The sequence below is a fragment of the Sinohyriopsis cumingii genome, chromosome 1 (genome assembly GCF_028554795.1).
Source record: "Sinohyriopsis cumingii isolate HCF-2022 chromosome 1, ASM2855479v2, whole genome shotgun sequence".
NCBI lineage: Eukaryota > Metazoa > Mollusca > Bivalvia > Unionida > Unionidae > Sinohyriopsis > Sinohyriopsis cumingii.
In genome coordinates this window covers 104,837,840-104,852,879 of record NC_142961.1, presented here as the reverse complement: position 1 = coordinate 104,852,879, position 15,040 = coordinate 104,837,840, and the positions used below count along the sequence as shown (strand labels likewise).

General features: G+C 35.1%; 2 protein-coding genes across 3 annotated transcripts in view; one reads left to right on the top strand and one right to left on the bottom strand.

Annotated features, from left to right (window-relative positions):
* LOC149807492 (uncharacterized) overlaps nt 1-10,221 on the bottom strand; it is an 80,408-nt gene extending 70,187 nt beyond the window's left edge. The window contains exon 1 of the mRNA XM_089967161.1: nt 10,051-10,221. The gene's annotated coding sequence lies outside the window, so the exon portion shown is untranslated. The remainder of the gene's footprint in view (nt 1-10,050) is intronic.
* Nucleotides 10,222-10,299: 78 nt separating this feature from the next.
* The window catches only part of LOC149807491 (coiled-coil domain-containing protein 178-like), an 83,741-nt gene continuing 79,000 nt past the window's right edge, over nt 10,300-15,040 (top strand). For both annotated transcript variants that reach the window (XM_089967133.1, XM_089967123.1), the window contains exon 1: nt 10,300-10,408. The gene's annotated coding sequence lies outside the window, so the exon portion shown is untranslated. The remainder of the gene's footprint in view (nt 10,409-15,040) is intronic.

Here is a 15,040-nt window from a genome sequence, read left to right as displayed (position 1 = left end):
TTAGCGCTTTGGCTATAATTGAAACCAGATTGAGGGCAAGAATCGACAGAATAGGTCAAATCAGCGAGGCTGCCAGTAGGGAAATGAGGCTTTTTTTAGGGAAATGAAAATCTGTCAACATTTTATTGAAGTCATTGTCCATACAAAATTTGTTATAAGGACAAGAGATCATACCCATTACTTTGTATTCGAACTCGCCGATAAAGATAATAGTGGGGTATAGCATTGAATAGATTAGTAATAAAATGTTAATTATATCCAAGTCCAAACAGAACAAACACTTAAAAAATAGTATATATATATATATATATATATATATATATATATATATATATATATATATATGAATCGATTTAACGGAGTCCGTGACTTTTAAACTTACGATAGAAAATGACAAGTTTGTATAAGTTACGTTCGTAACTACAGGTAATAAAATGAACTACAACATGGATGTGCTTTCAATTATAATAAGACAAGCATGGACTGTTTATTCAGCTGTGTCAATTGATAACAAAATATAGCAGTTCAGAAGTAAAATCACAAGCATGTTAGCATCGGTAATGCAATTTCACGATTACCGGTAATATGGAATATCATACAACGATACCATCAATATTCATGCAACCGGAAGTTACTAGCATAAAATACAAAGCCAAGTTATTGACCTGGTCTCGTCTTATACTCCGAATCGACTTATATATGGACGAAGGATGGAAAATTTATAAAATTGGTCAATTCGACTTATACTCCGCATCGACTTGTAGGCTGGAAAATACGGTATACGCAAATACATGTATATTGAGTAAAATAATGCCGTCATATGCTTCCTGCAACTGTGTCAACTTTAACTACCACATTTTGGTGAAAGTTTTGTTATCACTGGTATATCAAAGAATCATCAAACTATGCATATTTTGTTAATCTTGACTGAATATCACAAATGTAATACTTTTGATTTAGTGCTGTAACTAATGAGAGGCATAATTACTCTTTTCTAAAAATGGAAATAAAACATAAAAATGGAGTCTCATTGTGTTTGATGTAAATGTTACAATACCAGCAGAATATATCTGTGTTGATAAGTGAGGTATAAAGATCACCAGATACTAACCTACCTACACATGTAGTAATCAATGGACAAAATATAAGGAAATATTTAACGAGCATAAACTCTGTATTGTCATGAGTGGTGAAGCAGTAAAAACATAAAATATTTCCAGTGCACAGGTGAAACATTCTCTTATATCTACTCAAAAAGCATGCATTTCCTTTTTATTATAAACTTTTGAGGCAAAACCACCTCAATCGATCTGCATGGATTTTTTGTCCCTTCTTTGCCAAAGCAATTTACAGCTGCACTGCCAAGTGATGAAGATGATTTTCAGTCAATACCCTTCTCTTCTTTCTTTTATTTTCATTAACACAGTTCATGCACAGACTGATACAGTGAGCATTGTTGGGGGTGGGTGGGAACTAGTAACAAATGACTTCTGGGCACATCATATTTAAATAAAAATTTGGAATGATTTGAGTTTTTTAAATAAAAAGATTTTGATTATTTATTTCTTCACTCAAACATGAATTGAGACCTTGACAGGCCTGTAGTCAAGTTTGATAACTGGTGCTGCACTCAAATTTTTTACCAAGGTTATGATGAGAGCTAATGTTACTACTTAAAATTATTTAACTGCACTTAATCGAAGAGTTTTGTTATACAATTTGTACTGTTCATTATATAGTGTAACAGGTATTATAGAATTGTTAATTATCAAACAGAAACAAGTCACTAACAATGTGAACCATTCATGTGAAAAACCATTTATTAAAAACTTCATAGTTGAAGCCAACCTTTTGTTCTTTTGAGTTTACTTTTTTTTCATGGCATGTCCTCACCGAGTACCAAATGTACACTTGAGTCTTTAACATATTTTGATACTGTTGATCCAGATGGAAAAAGAGGAAGGGTGAAAGAATCTGAGAAAAAATGAAATAGGCCTAAATATGGAAGCACAAGCTTGAATAACACACATAATAGCAGATATTTTCCAAATGGGAAAGGAAAGTAGTTCCAAAAGTGATATTGCCACTGTGGTGATAATAATAATAATAACAATAATAATAATGAGGACTTTGTATAGTGCATAATCTTTAGAAGCTCTAAGCGCTTTACAACATTATATAACACCTATAAGATAAAAAACATATAATAATATTATCTAAAAAAACAAACACCATGAAATTAGAAAAACATTAAAAAATAAAAAACATGCTGAGAATATTTCAGGTAGGAAACATTATTAGGTCTTTAAGTTTGTTCTTGCAGTCAAAATAAGTGAGTTTTGAGAGTACTCTTGAATGGGATCACTGTGTCTTTGTGTCTAAGTTCAGTGGGCAATTCATTCCACATTGCTGGACCCTGGTATGCAAATGAACGCTGTCCATACGACTTTGTTTTCATAGTGGGAATAATGAGTATACGATTGTCAGAAGAGGAGCGTAAGTATCTTGCTGGCGTGTACACATGGGTGAGGTCGGATAGTACATTGGACTAAAGTCTGACAGCGAAACGTAACACAGAGAACAAATTTTGCGTATTGATTCTGGATCGAATGGATAGACACTGTAGGGTACAGAGCAGCGGGGAGGTGTGCCCTGATCGTGGTACTCTAAGTATGATCCAAGCAGCTGTGTTTTGAACTTTTTGAAGTTTCTGGAGCAGATATTGAGATGAACCAGACAGAACTGAGTTACAATAGTCCAGTCTTGAAAGTACTAATGAACACACAAGTGTTTTAGTGGCATGAACTGAAAGATATTTGCGAACTGAGCTTATGCGTCTCAGCTCAAGATATGCAGCGTTGCATATGTTCATGACATGTTGGTGCAATGTGAGAGTACTGTCCAGAGTAACACCTAGGTTTCGTACTGATTGTGTGAATTTAATGTTGGCATTGCTGATATTTATTGTTTGAGGTAAAGGATGTGAATGATAAAGTCTTTGTGTTGTGATCAGAATGGCCTCAGTTTTATCATCATTCATCTGCAGCTTGTTCCATGTCATCCATGATTTCACATCAGAAATGCACCTCTCTACACCTTGGATGGTAGCATCAACTTTATTTGGGTGGCTAGATTTGTATATTTTGGTGTCATCAGCGTACAATTGGTGAGACACTGGATGATGATCTATGACACTTGAGAGCAACTAAGAGTACAGAATGAAGAGAACAGGTCCAAGAACAGACCCCTGTGGAATACCACAACAAAGATCAACTGGGCTGGAGTGTATTCCATTTGCAGATACAATTTGTGTCCTGTTGACCAAGTAGGACTTGAACAATAATAAGGCTGTATCATGAATGCCAAATACATGCTGGAGACAGTGAAGTAATATATCATGGTCTATTGTGTCAAATGCTGCATGCAAATCAAGGAGGGTGAGGACTGTAATCTTTCCGCTATCCAGCGCAGAGAGAATGTCATTAACTACTTTTAGAATAGTAGTTTCAGTACTGTGGCAAGGGTGATATGCAGATTGTACAATGCTAAAAAGACTGTTTGAATTTAGATGAGATACAAGCTGGGATAAAACAACCTGTTCTAAGATTTTTGATATGAATGGGAGATTAGAAACTGGGCAGTAGTTCTTTAAATCGTTATGGTCTAGTGTTGGTTTCTTCAGCAGAGGCTTTACAATGGCAGTTTTGAAAAATTATGGGAATTCCCCGGATGAGAGAGAGGTATTAATAACATCAGTTAGTGAATGCAATACTGGATCTAAGCACTCAAGCAGCAGTGATGTTGGAATTGGATCAAGTTCACATGACTTTGGTGCACTCTTCATCACGATTGTATGTAGGAAATCCATACAGACAGGTTCAAATGCTGCTAATGGTTGCCGCTCAAATTCTGTATCCCAACTGTATGGTGACGACGAGTCAATTGAAATTGTGGTGTCAAGCTTATATAAATCTTCTCCCACTAATACATTTTAATATCTCATTATGAAATATATAAATCTTTTTTATTAACGCAACTCATTGTTTATACTAAATATTATTTTCTTAGATTAGAACAACATGATAAGTCATGTTCAATTAATTTGTTGTTGTTGTGGGGTTTAATGCCATTTTTCAGCACACGATAGGCTATACATGGCGGCCAGTATTAATGGTGGAGGAAGAACCCGGGAAAACCCCAGAAAGAACCACTGACCCACGAGAAGCTACTGACAAGCTTTCTCACATACCCACATTGGCTGAATCCAAGACTCAAAGTGACGCAGACAGAGGTGAGATGGCAGTGATCAGTAATGGAGAGCACTTTAGACCACTAGGGACACCTAATTAATTTATAATTCAAACTGGCATGTAGTTTTTGGAAGGTGTAAAACTAATGTTAATTACGTAATACTTACCCATCAATATTGCATAGCTTACTCTTTTTTGTGCAGAAAAACCTTGTTAATTTGATGTGAATACACCTTCCCATAAATTGAAGTACTTTCATTAGGGCAGGGTCCTCTCATGCAACTTGCATGCCCATGCACAAAAGTTATTCTTACAGATGGTGATCAAGCCAGGACATCAGGACAGGGAGGGGGAGGACATTCGTCAAGAATGTCAAGCAAGAATTACATCATTAAAAATAGTTTACCCCACTAACAAACAACTAACTACATTTTAATAGCAAAAATACATAACCCATTGCTATTGCATAGCAGCATATGTCAGTTAGGTGGATTGGCTGACGTGTTAATTAAAACTTATCAAAAACAGACAAAATGTGTTCACCATTTGAGGGAGATTGTGTGTGTGTGAGAGTGATTTGGATTTTTAACTTAGCTTTAATAATTTTTCAGTCATAATGGTGGCAGTTTATAGTGATGTCTAGCACTGGGACATCATGGCGCAGACATGTAGCAACATGTTCCACCCAGTCACATTATGGCAACAAAAAAAACCCAATTTTTTATTAAAAAAATCCAACTTTTGACCTTCTGCTCATGCGCGAGTCAAATAGCCAACGAAAAACGATGTTTCTAAAACAACTTGGCAGTATGTTACTGAAAGATTACCGGGCATTTGGTGTTTTCGAGTCTATTCAGAAATAGCTTTCAAAATGTTTTTCCTATTCAATTTTCTGGCAAAAATGACAAAAAGCTCTAGGGGTTAATGTGTCACGAGGTACACTGACTGACCATACTTTTTAAAAAAATGCTCCTTGCCTTAGCCCTGTTCAAGTGTTGTAGCAAAATGTATTCATCAAGACAGCAGTAGCTAAGCCTAGTTTTTATATCAATTATGTTGACAAACTCTTGCCCATTCACAAGCATATGTTTTGATAGCTGAATGATCTTTAACCCTTTTCCGAGTAAGGTAGCAACTATCAATTTCCTGCATATCAATTGATGATAAAACATACAAACATGTGTTTTAAGATCAGAATCGGTGATCTGGATATATATTAACTGCCTCTTGTACACTATTTCGTCTTAAAATTAGTTTGAATCTGTAAGTGAACCAGTAGGCCTAACGGGAAATAATGGCGGACTTCTCTAAGTCTGGGTTGTACCAGTTTATTAGATTGTCTGTTTCGTAAATCATCGGGCAAATATAGTCAGAAAAATATACAAATCATTGAAAGCAAAGCCTTGGTATTATTTTATTAAAGATTTAACTTTAAAATGCAAATAATGTAGGTCAGAAACATGTGGGACAATGCTATGTTTTGGAATTCGCGAGACGTGCTTTAAGGTCTAAGCTGTTTTCTGACTTGACACGTGTTTGCAAAAATACGAGATCAAAACAGTAAATCAGATACTATTTAACCATTAGCTAAAACTACTACAAGTATGTAGACAAATAAATAAACCATACAGTTGCAATCTGTCAATGGACTGTTGTAATGAAACTATATTAAAGTGAGTGATTACAGTACGAAAACCTCTCCATCTAAAAATAGATGCATTCACGTCTGTGTTGACTCTGTAGGAAAGAAGGGACTGCAAACTTTGATGGTAGGACTCCTATTTTTACCAAATGGGAGTCCTGGACTCCTAGTTTTGAAATCCTAGCGAGACATCTGCACTCCCCATCACACTGTTTGTGGTAAACCAATTTTTGGATGTGGAAAAACCAAACAGATCAATTCCTGATGACTACTGATTTGATGACCTCACAAATTCTGGTAATTTCTCATTGTATATAAGGCAGTGTGCAACACTTAGAGTAGACTGGATGTTAAATTACTGCAATACAATAAAACATACTCAAATGCTTCTTTTGGAAAACTGATTCAATGCATGATAGTGTACATGAAATCAGATATTAGTCTATTTATTAGAACTTGGAAAGTCTCAGCTATAAAATGTTTGGATTAGAGATACAATGGATGGTACAACTAACTACAGACAAATTATCAAACCCACACTGGAAATTATATGGTTCACGACCTCAGACCACTCCAATATTTAACAAGAGATCATGAGTAAATTTAATCTCTATGTAAAGTCTACCAATTATTATTCATTAATGATAGTTCAAGGTTTAAATGAATTATCTTCCAAAACAGCACAATAATCTTGGTATAGTATTTAAACTACCTTACCCATTTTAAAAATGAAAAGCAGCAAGGATATAATAAATGAAAAAAAACTTGCTCATTACATTCATCAATTAATTTCTAACCTGACTGGCACCAGGGGGTCCCAAACACTTTCAACTTATTAGTGTTTCAAGCAAAATGGAAACTCTTGAAGTAAACAAGCTGACAGACAGACTGTACACTATCCATTTCTGGTCTCTATAACAGTTCATTCAAATAAAAACTGTCTTCTATGTCCATTATTTGAATTGTTCAGTTTTAACATTTCCACAACAAACTGAATAAATAAAAAGGAGGAACTCTTGTATTCATCAAAGATAGTGAACTGCATCACATCTGTTGCTTGGAAACACTGACCTACAATGTAAGCAGATATCTTGGAAATGCTTAATTACGCGTATTTGGATGCCAATTTTTCATCTGGGACGCAGAAAATCACTGAGGCGGGAGTCCTCCATACACATGTAAATAGGTGTGCAGCAAAATTGCCAGTCCTGCTTCTGCCACCTGCTTTGTGGGAAAAATGTGTTGATCAATTAGCTGTGCTGATATTTACAATGACAGAATTCAGTGACTGAAAGACTCCTTGACACATACATGTTACCATTTTATAAGATTACATAAAAAAGAACACGATGCAATACATGGGCGGCAAGTTCAAAGGCTCTGACTGGCGGCCACGTGGGAAAATGTAGATATTTGCAGTGATTGAATTCAGAGGCAGAAAGACCCAGAGATGAACATGTGGTCATTTATAAAAGTACATCAAATAAACAGCTTTAGCTTTCGTTATTGTGTTCATTTCTGAATGTAGCGGAATAAGCAATGCACGTGACCTAAGAATCAAGGCATGTTGAGACTTAGACAAAATGCCATTCGTAAGTGGGTGACAAGTCGCCTAAAAATGTAAACTTCGCCTTGTTCTGTTAGAAAAGCAAAAACGACTTCGCCCTGTGATTATTTAAGAGGTACATTGAATGACCATACCATATTTTTTTTAAATGCCCCTCGCCTTAGCCCGGTTAGTCCTAGTATTGTAGCGAAATGTATTCTTCAAGGCATCGGTAGCCAGGCCTAGTTTTTAAATCAAATACGTTGACAAATAAACTCTTGCCCATTCACAAGCATTATGTTTTAATTGCTGATTAACCATTAACCCTTTTCCGAGTAAGGTAGCAACTATCAATTTCCTGCATGCTATCCTTTGACGATAAAACATACAAACTTGTGTTTTAAGATCAGAATTAGTGATCTGGATATATATTAACTGCTTCTTATACACTAGTTCATCATAAAATTAGTCTAAAACTGTAAGTGAACTAGGCTCAACAGGAAATAATGGCGGACAATGCTAAGTCTGGGATGTACCAGTTTATTAGATTGTTTTCTTAAATCATAGGGCAAATATATTCAAAAAAAATATACAAATCATTGAAACCAAAGCCTAGGTATTATTTTATTAAAGATTTAACTTTAAATGCAAATTATGTAAGTCAGAAACGTATGGGACAATGCTATGTTGTGGAATTCGTGAGATGTGCTTTAAGGTCTAAACTGTTTTCTGACTTGACACGTATTTGTGAAAATACGAGAAAAAAACAGCAGATCAGATACTATTTATTTGCCTAAAATTACTACAAGTATGTATACAAATAAATAAACCATAAACCTGCAATCCTGTCAATGGACTGTTGTAATGAAGCTATATTATAGCGAGTGATTATATTACGAAAACCTCTCTGTCTAAAATTAGATGCACTCACATCTGTGTTGATACTGTATTAAGGAAGGGACTGCAACTTTTGATGGTGGGACTCCTATTTTTAACAAAATGGGAGTCCTGGACTCCTAGTTTTAAAATCCTAGCGAGACTTCTGATAAGACATAGCACATGTTGGTTTTGTTTAAGTGTTATGTCTTACTATGACACTGAAATGAGTAGTCAAAGTTTCAGGAATATTTCACACATTTGGCAACATATATCAACACCCTTCCACTAATTTATGTGTAATTAATATACTTACTGTGCTGTCTTTATCCTGGTGGAATGAAAATATGACACAGCAAATGGATGCATTTTCATGTTCCATTGACATACATTTGAATTTGTTGCAATGCGATGGTAGCGAGGTATGCTGAAGTATGTATAAGTAGGTTCATGTGGTGGATATGTTTCTTGAACAAAACGAAACGTTACTTTACAGTTCCTATTTTTATTCATTTCGTTAAAGAATAATATTTCAACTTAACCCGATTTTGGCATTCCCAGCTTTCAAGTCAACTGAACTGTAGGCCAACAAAACTTTAAAACAGGTCCATTTCTTTTGTGAGAATTTGAATTTATTGGGGAAAAGACATCAGAGTAAGTAAAGTCTGACAAAAACATTATGACTTTACTTTGTAGAAAAGCACCATTATTTTAGTTGCCAGTTATGTGAAACATTCCTGAAAATGTGACTTTCATTACGATGTTAGTTGACATCAAAACACACTACACAGCGCTGTTAGTTAGGAAGTAAGACCCTGATGCCCAAAACATAAATATCAGCGTCAAGGTCTTACCTGTAGGACTATGACTGGCCCATGCAAATATGATGATTATGTTGTTGTTGTTGTTGTTGGGTTTAACGCCATTTTTCAACACACGATAGGCTATACATGGCGGCCAGTATTAATGGTGGAGGAAGAACCTGGGAAAACCCCGGAAAGAACCACCGACCCTCGAGAAGCTACTGGCAAGCTTTCTCACATACCCACATTGGCTGAATCTCAGACTCGAACCGCCGCAGACAGAGGTGAGATGGCAGTGATCCGTAACGAAGAGCACTTTAGACCACTCGGCCACTCGGGGCCCCGATGTTTATGTTACTAAAGAAAGTTTGATTTGACACACCAAGTTGACAGTGTTTTGACGCCTTGCAGATAAACAGGTTAAAAATGATAAATTGATGAATGAAATTACTAAGTTGTGTGCATTTGTATATCCCTGATGCCTTTTGTTTTCAAAATTATTAAGGTGGTACAAACAAATGGTATGGTGTGCAAAAACTACTGTGTTGTTTGTAAAGTTGGGATTTAAAGAATACATAGTACTAGCTGCTAATCACACAGGCTGTAATGACAAGCAAGACTTTCATTATTTTATATGTAATGACGCCAAAAACTTTGACTTTACTTTGTTCAGGGTGGGGAGGTAGTGGTGGGGGTTGGTGTACACTGTTAAGAGACACGTCTTCAACAGTCAACTCGACAATTTCACATTTCTGATCTATAAAGCTATATTGCAAGAAACGGCATAAAAATACGAAATAACTGACTCGCTAAAAATCATCATAAAGACTACTTTGTGATTGGATAACTAGTTCTCCCAAACAAAAAACAAAATTGATCAGATTTCACAGCAGTCTGCCGATTGCAGGTGCACTCTAATCAACTTCAACTCACAATTTTGGCGGCATTTGTCAGGGATCTATTCCTCCTGTTTTTCCGTCGATCGTTTCGAGAACTTTTGTTTTCTATACTCTTCAAACCTTAATTTTAACATGTTTTGTGTACTGCTGTCGTTTCTTTATCGATTACAATATGCAATAGCTTTGTGACCCAGCGCCATTTTGAAATGCATTGTCACGTGGGGACGATTTTTAGTCCAATCGGCAATTTCCGTATATTTACGCTCATGGAAACAAGTATGGCGTCAAAATGGAGGCTTGAAATCTATAACATCGTCTTTAATTATTAGAAAGTCGCCGTATATTAAAGTTTCTTCATCGAAGAGTTCCGAAAGAAATTTTTTATGTTTTAGGTTAAGTATATCTGTACCTTATTTGAAAATATACCAAAGATGATACAATAACCAAAAAGAAATCGTACACTACTGCATCGTGATAAATAAGCTATACTGTAGAGGAGAGAGCATGAATTACTGTGGGTATTTTGATGTTGATTTGACGACCAGATGATTTAGAGCTCAATCTTTCTTTAACGTAATTAAGTCTATTGCTTATGTAAAAGAACAAATTTAAAGGATTTGAACTCTTTTCCATCACCATCATTTCTTCTTATGAGTTGCATTTATTTATAGTTAGTTATAGTACAGTCACAAGGGTCATGTAGGCATTCAACACCGACTAGTTCAGTAATGGGTGTCATATTTTTAGAATTTGATTCTACATACCTTTAAGTGGCAAGTATTTACTTCATTTGGATTTGTTTACATCCATATTCCTTTTGAAGGTCATTATTTAAATGCCCCGTTAGGTGCATACAGCAAAATCAGTGTTAAAGTACGTAGATATATTTGGACAAAATGAACCTAAAGGTGTGATCCAATACAATTTGGATTGAGTATTGCGTGCTGTGATGTCAAAATGAAAGCTACGCAATGTGATAAACAAATTCGTACTAAAATTCACTCAGTTGTGACTATTTTGCTCTTCTTTGGAACGTGGAAGTTTCTTGGTGACAATAAAGGTGAAGAGCATTCAGTAATCAGGCTTGAATAGACTTTGGTTAAAGCAAAATAGTGTTCAGTTTTAAAAGAACAATTTATATTTAATTTAAATGAGTAAATGCACATACATGACCCATGTGACTTATACTATAGTCCTCTTCATCCCATCTGAGGCATAAGGCTGCAACTATCTTCCACCATCTAGGTCATTCTTGAGCAATTGCTTGTGCCTTGCCCCAGGAAAATAAAAATATAGGTTGTTCTTAATTCTCAATCCTCATTCTTGGTTGTTCTTAATTTTAAATTCTCATTCTTCACTGCAACAGATTGTGAGCTGTAAATTAGCTTTGTGGAGCTGTAAATCTGATATTTATTTTTTGCAAGTTCCAATGGATGACTGTGTGTGTGATTTGAATTTTGTAAAGGAGATTTAACAGTTTTTAGGTCATATCACTACAATGTCTGCAGTGTAGCAGTTCATAGTGATGTCTAGCACTGGGGCATCATGCTGCAGACATGTAGCATGATGTCTTACCCAGTCATATTATTCTGACATCAGGCCGACCAGTCCTATCACTAACTCTTAATGCTGAGCGCCAGGCAAGGCAGCTGTTAGCACCATTTTGTAAGTCTTTAATATGACTCGGCCAGGGATCGAACCCACAACCTCCCACATCCTAGGCAGATACTCTAACCACAAGGCCACCGGAGCAGTCCCAATGGATGACCGACTAATACAGTCACTGCTTAGGTTGAGATATAAAATAAATTGTTGCTACACTTGCATTTGTTTGGAAAATTCAGGTCTTACACTCCTACACAATAGTGACTATCACTAAATATCATATACAGATTCATATAATCATAATGTCATAGGTGACATATTTGAATTCATATGCTGGTAGTCATAATATCACAGATGTCATATTCATATACCAGTAATCATAATATCACGGTGTCATATTCAAATTCATATGCTGGTAATCAGAATGTCACAGGTGACATATCTGAATTCATATACTGGTAATCATAATATGACAGATGTCATATTAATATACCAGTAATCATAATATCACAGGTGTCATATTCAAATTCATATACTGGTAGTCATAATATCACAGGTGTTATATTCAAATTTATATACAGGTAATCATAATATCACAGGTGTCGTATTTAAATTCATATGCTGGTAATTATAATATCACAGGTGTCCTATTCAGATTCATATACCAGTAATCATAATATCACAGATGTCATATTCATATACCAGTAATCATAATATCACATATTATATTCATATACCAGTAATCAAAATATCAGAGGTGTCCTATTCAAATTCATATACCAGTAATCATAATATCACTGGTGTCATATTCGAATTCTTATACTGGTAATCATGATATCACATGTGTCCTATTCAAATTTATATACTAGTGATAATAATATTCAGATTTATATACCAGTAATCATAATATCACAGGTGTCCTATTCAAATTCATATACCAGTAATCATAATATCACAGGTGTCATATTGAAATTCATATACCAGTAATCATAATATCACAGGTGTCATATTCAAATTCATATGCTGGTAATCATGATATCACAAGTATCAGATACAAATTCATATAATCAAAATATTTCAGGTTCTTTAATACTTAACAGCACTTTTATTAGCAATTATCATATTGAGGAAATGGAGCAGAGTCATTGTCAAAAGTAACAATTTGATTTTATATATGATAAAAGGTTGTCATGATTATCATGACAATAGTGACAGGTTAATTATTTTCAGCTTAACAGGTAAAGATGGTGGTCTGATAAGCTGTTTCCTGCCAGTCATTATTGTCATGCAACAGTGACCATGGGCTTCAACCAGCCAAAATTAGTATTTCATTAAAATTGTAATTTAAAATTAGTATTAAATTAAACCTAGATTAAAATGTCATCTTTTGGTATGATAGATATTTTCATGTGTCCACAGGTGTCTGCAAAAATGATTGTTTTCTCATTTACAATGTAATTTTTTAAAATGTAAGTTGAATGCAGAACCTTCTGTTGGAATTTGGTAGTCTTTAGATAAATCTTATCTGTACTGACTTAGCGTAATTGAAGAATTTAATAGGAGCAATATTTTATATGTCTAACCTCATTCAATGGATGTCAAGACATCCTCACACTGAGTGGAGAATTGTCAATAACATATGATCCACTTGTGCTCCTCACATGCTTATGAACAGGACAGTCATCTTTGCAAGGATGCCATGTTAAAAGATGTGTCATAAATCATGACCAGAGATAAATTGCTTATTGCAAGTGTTTTACCACATTGTTGTCTTTCCTTCAATAACATTATATCTCAGTGCTACATCCATTTGTTTTATATTCTGTTTATGTGCTGTTAACCCCTGCCTCCATTTAGTAGTTAGTTCTAGAAGGGACCACTTAGTTTACCAAGTCTTATCCCACCCCTCTCATATCAATATACAATCAGTTATGGTTAAGTCTTTTGTGCTAATAAATAATGCAACAGATGCCTTACCATAACTGAGTAGAAACTGATGTTTCTTTTTTAAAAATTAATTGATTAAACATCAATTCTGTGTTTTTGCTTTTTCACCATTGTATATTATTAATTATTTGTGTGACTTGCATCACATTGTTATTGTGTGTGTCTCCATTGCTTCTAGAAAACAGTAAAGGTTTACAGATGAGACAGTGACCCCAGGTAGCCAAGTTGTTTGAGGCATTCATGCCCAGCTATTGCACTACATATCTATTGTAATGCCTCAAAAGGGAAAAGGAAGGGTAGGAAACATCTTTTCCTTCCTATTAAGGGCTCTGTTTGATATTTCAGCTTCCACTATCAAATGGTCGATTGACACCACAATCAATGCGCCTATCTGTACCTTACCAATATAACAATACAGACCTTTCTTTTATGAAACACAGACCTTTCTTTTATGAAACTAAAATCCCATAAGGTTCAAACAATCAATGCCTCCTTGTAGGTGCATCTTAATCATTCTTACATGAAGAAATCATGAAGGCAGCATTGATCCCATATTACGTTCTACAACCTCCTCTCGTTAAAATGACAAAAGTGAATTTTTTCTCCGTGATTCATTATTGTGGCACAACTTGTGGCTCAGAGGGACAGCAACATTCTGTAAAGTGAACTCTGCCTCAGATGGTGAGTACATTCTATTGCTCTCTGTTTTAGATCAGTTTATAACATCACCACCCCCACTGTAAGATATTTCTGCTATTAAACTGTAGTTTTTTGCTGTTAAATCGTGCAATACTTACCCATCACTATTCTCGAATGCCCTACTTCCACCTCACTGTGGTGTCCTGGCATAATTGTCATCTATGAAAAAGATTACTGTTTTGAACATGTTCATGCATGGTGCATGAGTGGAGCATGTCTTAAGACACTTCTCCACATTATGGGAGGATGTATTCATATGAAATGGACAAAGATTTTCGATGCAAAATAGAGTAAGCTGTGCAATAGTAATGGGTAGGTATCCCAATATTAAAATCAGTTCTCCCTCCCCCCAAAAAAGCCTTTTTTGTAATTCAACTCTTCTATATATTTTTGGAGTTCCAAACTCTTTGAGTCATTCTCTGGATAGTTGTTTATTTCTTACTACCTTTACAAATTGTAGTTGTTTCTCACCACTGTACATTCCATATGTCTATAATATATTTTCACTTTTTATACAATGCCAAACCCATAGTTCTAACAGAATCTTGTCACATAAAGTTGACCAGTTTTGTATCAAAATGGCAGCAGATAAAAAGACATGGACAAATCATTATATATATATATTGGTCCTGGGTTACAAGTAGGTGTAGACTCCATGCTCAGTGAGTGATATTTTACATTCATTAATCTAAGCTCAGCCGGATATCATAAAATTGTTGTAAAAATTAATGTTGGACATCAGTATTACATTGCATCATGTTACTTAGTATGGG